This window comes from Megascapheus bottae, chromosome 12, assembly GCF_031878675.1.
Source record: "Megascapheus bottae isolate mThoBot1 chromosome 12, mThoBot2.hap1, whole genome shotgun sequence".
Lineage (NCBI taxonomy): Eukaryota > Metazoa > Chordata > Mammalia > Rodentia > Geomyidae > Megascapheus > Megascapheus bottae.
The window spans coordinates 56,718,034-56,733,566 of record NC_143520.1 but is presented as its reverse complement, the minus strand read 5'-3'; the positions used below and the strand labels follow the sequence as shown (position 1 = coordinate 56,733,566).

The following is a 15,533-nucleotide window of genomic DNA, read 5'->3' as shown; positions in this document are numbered from 1 at the left end:
AGCCTTGAGAAAGCCGAAGAACAGTGCTCAGGCCCTGAGCTCAAGGCCAGGGAAAGGCAAAAAAAAAAAAAAAAAGGGGGGGGGGGGCAGGAGTTAGGTCTAGTGATAGGCTTAGTGGTACCCAGGTTCCTTAGCCAGAAGTGGTGCTGTGGCTCAAGTGATAGAGCTCTAGCCTTGGGAAAACCCAAGGACAGTACTCAGTCCCTAAGTTCAAGCCCTGTGACTGGCAAAAGTAAATGAATTATTTTTTTTAAAGATCTCTTAATGGGCAAAGGAGCTAAGGACCAACTTCTCAAAAGAGGTAAGAACAGCAAGCACATGAGGAAATGCTCATCATCCCTGGCCATAAAAGAAATATAAATCAAAACAACTCAAGAGATTCCACCTCACCAGTTAGATTGCCCAACATTATAAAATCAAACAACAAATGTTGGCAGGGATATGGGGATAAAGGAACCCTACTGGGAATGTAAACCAGTACAACCTCTTTGGACAATAGTCTGGAAGCTCCTCCCCCCACCAAAGAAGAAGAAGAAGGAGAAGGAGAAGGAGGAGAAGGAGGAGAAGCAGGAAAAGCAGAAGCAGCAGAAGCAGCAGCAGCAAAAAAACTAGCTGGACACAGTGGCTCACACCTGTAATCTTAGCTACTCAGGATGCTGAGCTCTTAAGATGGAAATTCAAAGCCAGCCCAGGCTCTAAAGTCTGGCAAACTCATATCCATTTAACTACTAGAAAACTGGAAGTGGCGCTGTGGCTCCAGGGGTAGGGCAGTAGCCTTGAGCTCAGGGACAGCACTCAGGCCCAGTGTTCAAGCCTCATAACTAACAAAAATAAGTAAATAAAATCTTCCCATGATACAGTCATAACACACTCATAGATATCTCCCCTGAACAACATGAGCCACTACACTATAAAGACACCTGCACATCTCGTTCACTGCTGCACCCAAAATATGGAAATAGCCCAGATGCTCCACATAGATGAGTTGATCCAAAAAATGTGGAACCTATATACAATGAAATTTTTCACAACAATTAGAAAGAATAAAATATCATTTGCAAGGAATGGATGAAAGTAGAATAAATCATGATAAGTGAAGTAAGCCAAGCTCAGAGAGACAAAGGGCACATATTCTCTCTGATGTGAGAGAAATTAGGTCTAAAATATACTGTGGTATGATAAATTATACAGGATTCTAGATACAGCAAAACCAAAAGAGGATAAATTTGAAGGAGAAAACACAAAAGCACAATGCCAAAGCACTTCTTCATATTTATATAAAGTAATATATATCCACTCAAACTACAACATACATAAACAAGAAACCTTTTATTTGTGGTTTTGGCTTTTATATTTTTATTTTTATTTTTTTTGCCAGTCCTGGGCTTGAGCTCAGGGCCTGAGCACTGTCCTTGGACTTTCTCAAGGCTAGAGCTCTACCACTTGAGCCTCAGCACCACTTCCGGCTTTTTTCTATGTATGTGGTACTGAGGAATTGAACCCAGGTCTTCGTGCATGCTAGGCAAGCACTGTACCACTAGACCAAACTCCCGGCCCGGGCTTTTATTTTTTTGATGATTCTTTTCCTTAGACATGGTGTAGGTTGGGGGATGGCACAGAAGTCAAGGGGGAAAAGTGCAGCAGTGGAGCTCACTGGACATTGATAAAAGTAAAACTATAGCAGGGCAAATGCAGTAGCTCACGACTGTAATCCTAGCTACTCAGGAGACTGAGATCTGTGGATCATGGTTCAAAGCCAGCCTGGGCACTAAAGTCTGTGAGACCCTTACCTCCAATTAACCAGTAGAAAACCGGAAGTGGCACTGTGGCTCAATGGAAGAGCAGTAGCCTTGAGCTGAAGAGCTCAGGGACAGTGCCTAGGCCCAAAGTCCAAGCCCCACGACCAACCCCCAAAAAAGAAAAAGAAAAAGAAAGGTGGGCAAAGTGACTCATGCCTGTAATCAAGCCCAATGATCCACTAAAAGGGGGCGAGGGGGGGGAGAGAAGTGACCTATATTAAAACTCATAGGTTAATTCTTAAATATTTGATTCTTTTGGAGGACTATTGCAAATGGAATCATTTTCTTAGATTTCTCCTTCTGTTTGTGTATTGTTGGTGTACAGAAACGCTACTGACTTTTGAATAATTTTGTCTCCTGCCACTTTGCCAAAATGGTTTATTAGTTCTAAGAGTTTGGGGGTGGAATTTACTGGGTCATTCAGGTATATGATTATGTCATCTGCGAATAGGGATAGTTTAATTTTTTCTTTCCCTATGTAGATCTCTTTGATGTCCTTCTCTTGCCTTACTGCTCTGGATAAATGTTCCAGCACTATAATGAAGAGAAGTGGAGAGAGTGGGCATCCATGTCAAGTACCTGATTTTAAGGTAAATGGTTCTAGTCTCTCCATTTAGTATGATACTAGCTGTAGGTCTGTCGTATATGGCTTTAATTATTTTAAAGAATGTCCCTTCTATTCCTATTTTCTCTAGTACTTTCAACGTGAATGGATGCTCTATTTTGTCAAATGCATTCTCAGCATCCAGAGAAATTATCATTATTCCTACCCTTAGCTCTAGTAATATGACGTATTGCATTAATTGATCTGTATATGTTGAACCAGCCTTGGAACTGTGGGATGAAGCCCACTTGATCATAGTGTATAATTTTGTTCTTTTTAAATCTGTCTCTGGATTCTGTTGGCTAGTATTTTATTGAGGAGTTTTGTGTCTGTGTACATTGGAGAGATTGGTCTGTAATTCTTTTTTCTTTGTTAGGGCCTTCCTTGGTTTGGTGATGAATGTGTTATTAGTTTCATAGAGTTTGGGATAGCTCCCTTTGCTTTTATTCCTTGGAAGAGTTTCAAGAGTATAGATATTAACTCATCTTTAAAAGTCTTATAGAATTCCACAGTGAAACTATCTGGGCCTCAGCTTTTCTTAGTTGACATGTTTCTCATTGTTTCCGCTATCTCATTGTATGAAATTGGTTTGTGGTACATAGATACAAGGGACTTCTACATAGCCACCAGACAAAATAAAATAATGGCCTTTGCTGGGAAGTAGATGGAACTAGAGCAAACCATGTTGAGTGAAATTAATCCAAGACCAAAGGAATAAAAGGTACTTGGTCTCCTTGATATGTGAATATTAAATACAAACAGCACAAGAGTGATGACTCAATACTTAGGTACTCAAGGTCATTGAGATGAACTTGGAAATATAACTATATAGACATATAAATATGATGGGACAAATATTCTATAAACATATTGATCTATTATATAGATCATATTGCTTTATTATCTAGATCAATATGTATCTATGACACAAAATCTTAGCTTAATTTTAATCTTGTTCTTAAACTTATGCGCCAGTGATTGCATAGACTCCATTCTTGAAAACTTATTTGTTAAACTTGACATCTGAAATATGTAAAAAAAATCAGTGTTAAATTCTTTTAATTTTAACATTTTATTAGATTCATTGAACAATATGCCACATCACTTGCAACGTAAGTAAAAAAAAAACTGAGATGCTTGATAGTCACACTATAGCTGTTCTGTAATAGTGCATATTATTTTGCAGTACATTTTTCCACTATAGGATCTTTCCATTTGTTCTAATATTTTTTTTTCAAAACTGTCAGGTTTTAGTAACCTTTTTCATAGTCTGTACTCCTTTTTCATTTCAGTGTACTACCATCATAGTATATTAAAAGACAAATGTGAAATTTTTTTTAAAAATCAAGTTAAAAAATTTTTGAAATATGTATTTTTTATTCAGTGCCAGCAGAGGGATGTAGCATCTTAAGTTTGGTGATTGGGTGCTTTGTATGTGTCTTGAACTCAGGGCGTAGACATTGTCCCTGAGCCCATTTTTGCTCAAGGATTGCACCCAACAGCTTGTGCCACAGTACCACTCTGGTTTTTGAGTGATTGGTTGGAGTCAAGTGTCTCTTGGAACTATGATCCTCAGATCCCAGCCTCTAAGATTCGTGGGTGGAGACAAGAGGGAAAAACCAAGAGAAAGTGAGGGGACAGAAGGCACTGTACCAAAGGAAAATACTCAATACCTGACTCATGTAACTGAAATCCCTCTGTACATCAACTCTAAAATAGCAATAAAGTAACTTTATAAAAAAAATAGCAGTGGGGATGGGAATGTGGCTTAATGGTAGAGTGCTTGCCTAGCATGCATGAGCCCCTAGATTGATTCCTCAGTACCACATACATAAATAAACTGAGAAGTGGCACTGTGGCTTAAGTGATAAAGTAAAAGAAGCTCAGGGACAGTGCCCAGGCCGTGAGCTCAAGGACTAGGGCTGGCAAAAAAAAAAAAAAAAAAATTGCCAGGAGTGTAGTCTAATGGTAGCATGCTTTCCTAGCACGCACAAAGCCATGGGTTCAATTCCTCAGTACCACATACTCAGAAAAAGCCACAAGTGGAGCTGTGGCTCAAGTAGTAGAATGCTACCCTTGAGCAAAAAGTGTCAAATGACAGTGCCCAGGCCCTGAGTTCAAGCCCATGACTGGCCAAAAAAGAAAAAAAAAAAGAAAAAAAAAGAAAAGCAGTAATGTTTCTGTATTTCTGATCACAGACTAAACAAAAACTCAAAACTTCATTGGAGGGGCCGAGAGTTTGGCCTAGTGGTAGAGTGCTTGCCTAGCATACACGAATACCCAGGTTCGATTCCTTGGTACCACATACATAGCAAAAAGCCGGAAGTGGTGCTGAGGCTCAAGTGGTACAGCTCTAGCCTTGGACAGTGCTCAAGCCCTGAGCCCAAGCCCAGGACTGGCAAAAAAAAAAAAAAAACTTCATTGGAATTAAATTCAAGCACTATACAACATATAAAGCTTACTTTTATAAGTAATACTTGGCCTGATGCAAAAAGACTTTAAGCATATGAAACTAAAAAAAAATTTGTTTTGACCACTTCTGGGGCTTGAACTCAGGGCCCAGGCACTGTCCTTGGGTTTTCTCAAGACTAGAGGTCTACCACTTGAGCCATAGCACTGTTTCCAGCTTTTTGCTATGTATGTGGTATTGAAGAATCCAACCCAGGTCTTCGTGCATGCTAGGCAAGCACTCTACCACTAGGCTAAACTTCCAGCCCAGAGGCACAGAAAGGGTGAACAAATATCCAACATACTCACTAAATACTATACAAGTTGTGGGCGAAAATGAGAGAGAAAAAAAACGTGAAGAGAGGAAGAAAGGGTTGATACTGTCCAAATTAAAGGTTTTTTGGGGGTTTGGGGTTTGTTTGTTTTTTTTTTTTTTGCCAGTCCTGGGGCTTGAACTCAGGGCCTGAGCACTATCCTTGGGCTTTTTCCTTAAGGCTAGCACTCTGCCACTTGAGCCACAGCACCATTTCTGGCTTTTTTTTATGCATGTGGTACTGAGGAATCGAGTCCGATCTTCGTGCATGCTAGGCAAGCACTCTACCACTTTGCTCAAGGCTAGCACCCCACCACTGAGTCACTATGCCACTTCTGACTATTTCTCTTTATGTCATATTGATAATCAAAAGCTAGGCAAGGACTCTACCACTAAACCACATTCCTAGCCCTATAGTAGTAATAATTTCAAAAATTAGAAAGAGGCCAAGAGTTAAGGAGAGAGGGGGAGGAAGAGAGGGAGAGAGAGAGGGAGAGAGGGAGGGAGGGAGAGAGGGAGGGAGAGAGGGAGGGAGGGAGAGAGGGAGAGAGGGAGAGAGGGAGAGGAGAGAGAGAGAGAGAGAGAGAGAGAGAGAGAGAGAGAGAGAGAGAGAGAGAGAAATGAAGAGAGAAAGAGAAGTACATGAAAAATAAAGTATACCTGGTAATTATTGTAAATTTCCATTTCCTGTGTAGGTAATTCCTAAAATAACTTTGATTTGGCATTTAAGCCACCACTACTAAACCATGTTCTGACATATAGGATGAGACTAAGTGAAAGGAACTCTAGGATATGGAAACAAGAGCTTTATCTTGTGTGATTGTTGTTCTTAATGTACTATGTTATTTCTCTTCTCTTTTTTTGCCCTAATGGTTAATCTCATATTGTTATTGTATCTGACTTTCTTACCTGGTATATTGTTTATACATTTATTTATTTGAAGGAGGGAAGGAGGGAAAATAAGATGATTGGGAGGGAGTAGGAGGAAGGAAATGGGGACAAAAACTTGAGAGGGGGTATCAATGTGTGAGAAGTAATGCACCTACTACTACCTGATAAATGTAACTGTAACCCCTCTGTACATTATCCCGACAATAAAAGATAAATAATAACAATAAATAATAATAAACATGTTCTGAAACAGCTCTAATTCTAATCACCAGAAAAGGCCTAGAAGCAAAGACACCCCTCACTAGTAGATAGGATTAGACACATGCCACTATACCCAACTTAGTACCCAAATTTTGGTCATTAAGTACCATTTTCTAAGAGTTAATGGCCCTACCTATAATTCTAGGCTCAGGAGGCTTAGATCTGAGGATCACAGTTGAAAGCCAGCACAGAAACTAAAGACCATGAGACTGTTATATCCAATTAACCTCCAGAAAACCAGAAGTGGCTATGAGGCTCAAGTGGTAGATTGGTAGCCTTGAGCAAAAGAAGCTCAGGGAAGGGCCAAGGAGCTTGGCCTAGTGGTACAGTGCTTACCTAGCATGCTTGAAGACCCGGGTTTGGTTCCTTTGTACCACATATATAGAAAAGGGCTGGAAATGGTGCTGTGGCTCCAGTGGTAGAATGCTAGCCTTGAAAAAGCCCAGGGACAGTACTCAGGTCCTGAGTTCAAGGCCCAGGACTGGCATAAATAAATAAACAAACAAAGGGGAAGGGGCTGGGAATTTGGCCTACTGGTAGCGCTTGCCTAGCACGCATGAAAGCCACATTTGATTCCTCAGTACCCCATACATAGAAAAAAAACTACAAGTGGTGCTGTGGCTCAAGTGATAAAGCAATCTACTAAATGATACAGACAAGCAGAGAAGAGCAGGGAGTAAAGAGCAAGTGTCTTGTAACAAACTCACAAACTCAAAGGCAATTTTGAACATCAACTCACTCATAATGCTACTATGGGACATGAAGTACCAGCAGGTGCACAGATCCTAGACTGACTAAAGACAGGTTATAAATAAAAGACTTGCTGGAGGCATGGCCTGAGTGCTATAATTCCAGCTGTGAGCAAAAAAAAATTAAAAAAAAAAAAAAAAAGAAAAGAAAGAAAGTCAGACCCAGTGGCCCTAAGTTGAAAACAGAACAGAACAGAAATAGAAGTTTCAGCTTGGCATAGGTGGCTCAAACCTGTAATCCTAGCTACTTAAGAGGCTGAGATCTGAAGATCACAGTTCAAAGCCAGCCCGGACACAAAAGTCTAAGAAACTCTTATCTTCAATTAATCACCAGAAAATCAAACGTCGAGCTATAGCTCAAGTGGTAGAGCACTATCCTTGAGCTAAAGAGCTCAGGGACAGAGCTCAGGGACAGTGCCCAGTCCCAGAATTCAAGCCCCATGACTGAACAAAAAAAAAAAAAAAGAAAAAGAAAAAGAAAAGAAAAATAAAAACAGAACTATCATTAAAGACCTTATCAATGGGGTAAGATTTAGCTGGATTCCTTTTTTTTGCTGGTCCTGAGGCTTGAAGTCAAGGCCTGGTCACTTTGTGCTCAAGGTTAGTGTTCTGCCACTTGAGCCACAGTACCACTTCCTGCTTTTTCTGTTTATGTGGTACTGAGAAATCCAACCCACGGCTTCATGCAGGCTAGGTAAGCACTCTACCACTAGGCTACACTCCCAGCCCTTAGCTGGATTTATGGGTAATTAACAGGATATAAATGTGTGGCCTAAAAGAAGACAGTCTAGGTAAGGTCACTAGGGAAGACATAAACATGGTCAGTGTGAATACAGACTTGAACAGAAGCCAGAAATTTGTAAGAATTTAATTCATCCCTCAATTTGTATGACTAGATTTTAGGAATAAAAAAAGTATAAAGTAGGACTGGGAATGTGGCTTAGTGGCAGAGTACTTGCCTAGCAAGCATGAAGTGTGATTCCCCAGTACTACATAAACAAGAAAAGCTGGAAGTAATGCTATGGCTCAAGTGGTAGAGTGCCAGCCTTGAGTACAGAGAGGCTCAGAGAAAGCATCCAGGCCGTGTTCAAGCCCAGTACAGAGAAAAAATAAAAAAGTACAAAGTAGAGCCAGGCACTGGTGGCTCAAGCCTGTAATTACAGCTACTCAGGAGGCTGAGATCTAGGACCACAGTTCAAAGCCGACCCAGGTAGGAAAGTCCATGAGATTCCTGTCTCCAATTAATCCACCAGATGGCTGGGAATGTGGCCTAGTGGTAGTGTTCACCTAGCATGCATTAAGTCCTGGGTTTGATTCCTCAGTACCACATACACCAAAAAAGCCAAAAGTGGTGCTGTGGCTACCACTTGGTAGAGTACAAGCTTTGCAAAAAAGCCCAAGGACAGTGCCCAGGCCCCAAGTTCAAACCCCAGGACTGGCAAAATAATAATAATAGTAATAGAGAAAACAGAAGTGGAGCTATAGGCCAAAGTAGTAGAGTACCAGGCTTGAGTTCAGGGACAACACATAGGCCCTGAATTTAAGAACTATGACTGACCCAAAAAAGAAAAAAAAAAAAAAAAGGAAAGATCCTGGCACTGTGGTTCACGCCTGTAATCCTAGCTACTCAGGAAGCTGAGATATGAGGATCAAGGTTCAAAGCCAGCCCCAGCACAAAAGGACCTGAGACAGCTTATCTCCAATTAACTTCTAGAAAATGTGAAGTGGGGCTTGGCTCAAGGGTAGGGCAGTAGCCTGGAGCTGAAGAGCTCAGGGACAGTGCCCAGGCCCAGAGTTCAAGCCCCATGACTCACAAAAAATTAAAAAAAATGTTTTTTAAATTTAAAAAAAAAGGAAGGCAGGAAGGCAGGCAGGCAGACAGGCAGACAGACTTTGAGTAAATCCCTAAGTGGTTAGTAAAAATGCGATGAAATGCTGAGATCAAGATAAAGCTGTGATGGACACTTAGCATTTTTTAACCAAAAGAATAGACAGTAAATTAATCTGTGGTCTTTAGAGATTTCAGAGATTTCTTCTTCCCTAATACAGTGTGATGTAAGTCAACTTTCCACTGACATTATTCCCAGGAGTGGGTGGTTGGAGAATAAAAATTTCCTCCCATTTCTAAGAAATTGCTTAAATATGGATCTGTTTTTTTTTTGGGGGGGGGGGAGTTTGGCCAAATGGTAAGAGTGCTTACCTAGCATGCAGAAGACCTGGGTTCAATTCCTCAGTACCACATAAATATTAAAAGCAGAAAGTGATGCTGTGGCTCACGTGGTACAGTGTTAATCTTGAGAAAGCCCAAGGACAGTGCCCAGGCCCTGAGTTCAAGAAAAAAAAAATAATATATACATGGAACTTTTTAGCACAAACTCAAATCTATGTAATATTTACCTTCTACAGAGCAAAGAGAACAGCTAAAAAATGGGAAAAGTACCTTACACCACAGCTGGTGGCTCTCATTCTTAATCCTAGCTGCTAAGGAGGCTAAACTTTAGAAAACAAATATTCCAAACCAGTCCTAGCAGAAAAGTCAATGAGACTCCCTCTCCAAAATAACCAGCAAAAAAGCAGGGTTGGAGGTGTCTCTCAAGTGGTAGACAGCCAGCCCAGTAAGTGGAAGGCCCTGAATTCAAACTCCACAGCACACACAAAAAAAAAAAAACGAAAGAAAAAACAATTCTCATAGTAAGAAAATTAGGAAGCTGGGTACTGGTGGTTCACAACTGCAATTCTACTAAGGAGGCTAAGCTCTATGGATCTTTTTTCCAAGCTAGTCAGGACAGAAGTCTGTGATTTTCTCACTGCCAAGCCAATGCATGGGGTGGTTCAAATAGTACAGCCCCAGTCTTGAGGGAAATAACATACGGGGCAGCACTCAGGCCCTAAATTGACCAAGCATCAAAAAAAATTTTTAAATGAAAGAAAATGCAGACCGGAAGTAATCAGCATTTTTTTTTTTTTGCCTGTTCTGGGGCTTGAACTCAGGACCTGAGCATAGTCCTTGGGCTTCCTCAAGGCTAGAACTCTATCACTTGAGCCACAGCACCACTTCTGGCTTTTTCTATATTTGTGGTACCGAAGAATTGAACCCAGGTCGGTCTTCCTGAGTGCTAGGCAAGTACTCTACACACGAGGCCAAACTCCTGGCCCCCAGGAGTTTTGTCCGAGTTAGATCTACCACTGTGCCACTTTCAAAGACAATGAAAGTTCTGTGCGCATTGTAGCTCTAAAGTGTGCTTAAATTAAGCTGTGCTCCCAAAAGATGTACCTGTCCACACCAGCATCTTGTTCATACACTGTCTTCCAAATTTCTTACACGGGTAACTTAATTTCTGAGTAGAAAACTACTTAAAAGCATTCTTGTTGTAAGCTGTAATCTTTGTACTTACAAAGACCCGAGTTGGAAGCCAGGTACAACTACACACCGAGACTTTGTCTCAAAAGAAAACAAAATTTGACATTCTTTCTATAAGTAATCTGTAACTGTTTAGCTTTGGGTTACGGAATCAAATTAATTACAGAATTCCCCGTGATCCTGCCTCTTTCTTACTTGGAAGAATCGCTTAGCCACAAAGGTTACAACTAAGTATCAACATTTATGTTATCGCAGAAATGCTGGCCCTAGTCGGCGGCGCACACTAGTAAACCCGCTCCCACAGCCCCAGCTACTCGAAAGCCTGAGATTCAGAATTTTCAGGTCAACCGGAGACAGTCCAAACCCCGTCTCCAAGGGGGTGCGGGGGAGAACAAAACGGAAAATATTTTATAAAGTCCTAAATATCGAGTAGGTAGAAAGCGATTTTTTGTTTTGTTTTGCAGCTGCCAAAAGGCAACCGAAAACTGGAGATAGGGAGTTATGAGAGAAACAATACAACTACTCCAAAGAAACAGAGATGTTATTCCCGCGAGAACCGCCGATTCCGAGCCACGAACACGCTGGCCGCGCTCGGCCGCCCGAGGTGTTTAAACGCCTTCCGTCCTCCCAGCTTCAGTGCCACCCGGCCCGCGGGACCACCGTCCCCTCCGGGCCGCGGCCGTCCCCTGCGGGGCCTCCACTGCCCTCCTCCTCCGGCCGGCCTCCAGGCTCCACTCCTCTCCGCTACGGCTCCCGGCAGTCCCGATCAACCCTCCGGACACCGCTCCTTCCCGCCGGCCCTCTCCGCCGGTCCCCCAAAGCACGCAACCGCCGGGCCTGAAAATGGCGGAGCTCAGCCGCCCGCTGCCGGCGCGCAGTCCCGCGCCGCGGCCGCACTCACCGGCTGGCGCGAAGCGGAGCTCCTAAAGGCACGCAAAACGTTCGTCTTCGCCGTTAGGGAACACCTCCTCTGCCCGGCCCCTCTTCTTCTCCCCTCTCAACCCCTCTCCTGCAAAGGAGCGGCCGCCATCTTCCCCGACGAGGCTCCGAGCGCACGCTCTTGCGTCATCACGCGCCGCTGTACGGCGCTGCGTCACGCTCGGCTACGCCACGGGCCCCGGTAGGCGGCGGTCAGCGCGCGTGCGTCTTGGGGGGCGGGACCGGCGTGGGCCCGCCGAGCTCCGATCCTACGGGAGGTGGGCCGGTCGTTCCTTTGTTCCGCCGCGGTTCCCCCTGCCGCTTCCCGGAGCACCCTTGAGGCTGGGCTCTGAACCACCCGCTTTGGGGAGAACGATGGGACGGGTGCCGTGGAGTATTGTGAACTGGAGTAGTGGTAGGCCTCCGAAGCACCCCAGCCAGATCTGTGAAATGAAGGAAAGCCCGCCGCGGAGTCAGGCACACACTGGACTTCCCCATCCTCCCAGGTAAATGTTTGTGCCTGGAGATTATTTTCTTAGACGGACACACGCCCTCTCAAGATACAGGCTCACGCCTAGAATCCTGTCTACTCAGGAGGCTGAGAGCTGAGGATCTCCCTTGGAGGTCAGCCCAGACAAGACAGCCCTTGAGACTCCAGCTAGCCATCAAAAAGCTGTACAATGGAGTTGTGACTCTGATAGGCGTTAGCTGCGAGCAAAAAAAACCAAAACAAAACAAAAAAAAAAGCTTAGGGGCAGAACCCAGGTCCTGAGTTCAAGCCCCACTAACCAGCTTAAAAAGAAATAAATGTTCAGACTTAATGGAGTGAGCTGGGAATGTGGCTTAGTGGTAGAGTGCTCGCCTAATGTGCATGAAGCCCTGGGTTCGACTCCTCAGTACCACATAAAAAGGGTTAGAAGTGGTGCTGTGGCTCAAGTGGTAGAGCTGTAGCCTTGAGGAAAGCTCAAGGACAGTGCTCAGGCCCTGAGTTCAAGCCCCAACTGGAAAAACAAAAAATTTAAAACTGCTCCAGCAAAGAACTTAAATAGCTTTTCTACCAAATATAATGAACTCCATTACAAAAGAAGAGTAAAGGAGATTGGACTAATTCGAATCCTTACACTCCCATGAAATGAGGATAGCAATAACTTCTGTAGGAGAAATAGTTTTTGTTTTTTACAAGTCCTGGGCCTTGCACTCAGGGTCTGGGCTCTGTCCTTGGGCTTTCTGAAGGCTAGAGCTCTACCACTTGAGCCACAGCACCATTTCTGGCCTTTTTCTATATATGTGGTACTGAGGAATCGAACCCCAGTCTTCGTGTATGCTAGGCAAGCACTCTACCCGCAGCCCCTGTGGGAGAATTAGGACTGAGATGAAGGTTAATGAGATCCACCTGGTTAGCCTTGAGAAAATGGTGCTGCCATCACCTCTGTTCACCAGAACACACTTGAGACTTGAACTGTCTAATTTTGTCCTAATTCGTCTGTCCTAATTCTTTGTCTCTGTAAACCGAAAGTTCCTTGCTCAATTTTCCCTCTCTGCCCTTCACCATTGTCTTCTTTTTATTTAGCGTATAATTATGTTTGGCTCCATACCACTCTTCTGAAAAATCTATCCTAATGATGATCTCAGAAATGTTAGAAAACTTTCATTGAGGTCTTAGTGGTAGCAGCCCACTGAGATATTAATAGCGAAGAAAAAAAAAGAAACATGTTTAGCGTGAGAGAATAACTAAATAATAGCACATCGGGAATTTTTTATTATTTGTCATTCATGGATAGTTGAGGATGGGCCAAAAAAAGAAAAAAAAAGGAATGTATCTAGGAGCTGTGAAGGTAGCTTAGTTGTAGAATGTTTGCCTAGCATAAATGAAGCCCTGGGTTTGATTCCTCACTGAAAAAGCAGGAAGCCTTGAGTAAAAGAAGCCAGAAATGGGGCTGGGAGTTTGGCCTAGTGGTTAAAGTGCTTTGCCTCGCATGCACAAAGACCCGGGTTCGATTCCTCGATACCACATACATACAAAAAAGCTGGAGTGGTGCTGAGGCTCCAGTGGTAGAGCTCTAGCCTTGAGAAAGTCCAAGTACAGTGCTCAGGGCCCTGAGCTCAAGCCCAGGACTGGAAAAAAAATAAAATAAAATGGGTGACAATTTAAAAAAAAAAAAAAAGAAGCCAGAAATGTGCCAGACACCGTGGCTCACTCCTGTAAGCTACTCAGGAGGCTGAGATCTGAGGATTGAGGTTCAAAGCCAGCTCGGGCACTAAAGACCGAGAGACTCTTATCTTATCTCCAATTAACCACCAGAAAACTGGAAGTGGCACTCTGGCTTTAGGGCTATGGCAGTAGCATGTGGTAGCCTTGAGCTGAAGAGTTCAGGGACAGCACCCAGGCCCAGAATCCATGTTCCTGACTGACAAAAAAAAAAAAGCCAGAAGTGGTCCTGTGGCTCAAGTGGTAGAGGCTTGAAAATGCCCAAAGACAGTGCTAAGCCCTGAGTTCAAGCCCCAAGGGGAAAAAAAAATTAAGTGATGAAACGAAAGATAGCTATTCATTTCAAGGACTATATATGTTTTGCTTCTGTAATAGCGGGGGGGGGGGGGGGGGGGAAGGAAGATATGGTTGTTCTTTATTTGTTTTGTGCCTTCCTGTGGCTTGAACTCAAGGCCTAGGTGTTGTCTGGGTGACTTTGTGATCAAGGCTAGCACTCTGCTGCTTCAGATCCTCAGATCTCAGCCTCCAGAGTAGCTGAGATGAGAGGCTTGAGCCGCTGGGCTGCACAGCTTACTTCCTGCTTTTTGAGGGTTAATTGAAGATAAGAGACTCCAAGCTTGGCATTGTGACCCTCACATCTCAGCCTCTTGAGTAGCTAGGGTTAACAGGTTTAAGGCACTGGCACCTGCCTCATATGCATCTTGTGACAGTTCCGATATGTTAAGGCTTGTTGATTGTTGCACATCATGAGACTTTTTCTTTCTATTTTTCCATTTATTCGAATCCAATTTAGAAAATCCTGGGCATTAGTAAGAAACAAAAAGTTAATACTTTTTTGTTAAGCACGTCATCTGAAATATGATGTAAATCAACGTTAATAAATTCTTTAATAAAAAAACAAAAAGGAAGAATTTTATGTTTATTCCTTGGTTTCTAGGAAAACGGAGATTACTTTATACTTGGAAACGACCAGCAAATATTTGGGATGGCACAAATTTTACTCCAATCAAGGACATGTCAATTTGCCTAATCCTATAAGTGTGGTAGATGGTTGGAGATGAGGGGAAACTGGGAGAGAGGGGCTGGGAGTATAGCCTACTGATAAGAGTGCTTACCTAGATGGGCTTGGTGGCTCACCCCTGTACTTCTAGCTACTCAGGAGGCTGAGATCCGAAGATCATGGTTCAAAGCCAGCCCAGGCACTAAAGACCGAGAAACTCTTTATCTCCAACTAATCACTAGAACTGGGGCTGTGGCTCCAGGGGTAGGGAGGTGGCCTTGAGCTCAAGAGCTAAGGGACAACCCAGGCCCATGGGTTAGGGCAGTAGCTTTGAGCTGAAGAGCTCAGGGACAGCACCCAGGCCCAGAGTTCAGGCCCCATGACCTGCAAAAAAAGGAAGAAAAGAAAAGAAAGAAAGCTCACCTAGCATGCATGAAGCCCTCAGTTCCTCAGTACCACATACTCAGAAAAAGCTGGAAGTGGTGCTGTGGCTCAAGTGGCAGGGTGCTAGCATTGAGCAAAAATGTGTTCAGGGACAGTGCCCAGGCCCTGATTTCAAGCCCCAGGAATGGCAAAAAAAAAAAAGAGGAAGTGTGAGGAAAGGGGTGACATTGTCCAAAAAGAAATATACTTTTTGTTTGTTTGTTTTTGGTCAGTTGTAGGGCTTGGACATAGGGCCTGGGCGCTATCCCTGAGCCTCTTTGTAATCATGGCTAGGACTCTACCTCTTGAGCCAGAGGTCTACTTCCTGTTTTTGAATGGTTAATTGTAGCTAAGAGTTTCACTAAGACTTTTCTGATAGGGTTGGCTTTGAATTGTAATCCTCAGATCTCAGCTGCCTGAGTAGCTAGGATTACAGATGTAAGCCACCAGTGCCCAGCAAGAAATGTACTTTTTACTTGAATCCTGTAACAGTAATCTCTCTATTCACTACCTTATAGGAACAATAAGAAAATTTAAGAGACCCGATAGGCAAGGTG

The 15,533-nt window shown here is 43.3% G+C and overlaps 1 protein-coding gene across 3 annotated transcripts in view; it reads right to left on the bottom strand.

Moving 5' to 3' along the window:
* The window catches only part of Wdr33 (WD repeat domain 33), a 100,014-nt gene extending 88,543 nt beyond the window's left edge, over positions 1 to 11,471 (bottom strand). For 2 of the 3 annotated variants that reach the window (XM_090343019.1, XM_090343021.1), the window contains exon 1: positions 11,328 to 11,471. The gene's annotated coding sequence lies outside the window, so the exon portion shown is untranslated. Of the gene's footprint in view, positions 1 to 9,265; positions 9,390 to 11,327 lie in introns of all 3 variants that reach the window. The other variant, XM_090343020.1, reaches the window with a different exon arrangement.
* Between the last annotated feature and the right edge of the window lie 4,062 nt (positions 11,472 to 15,533).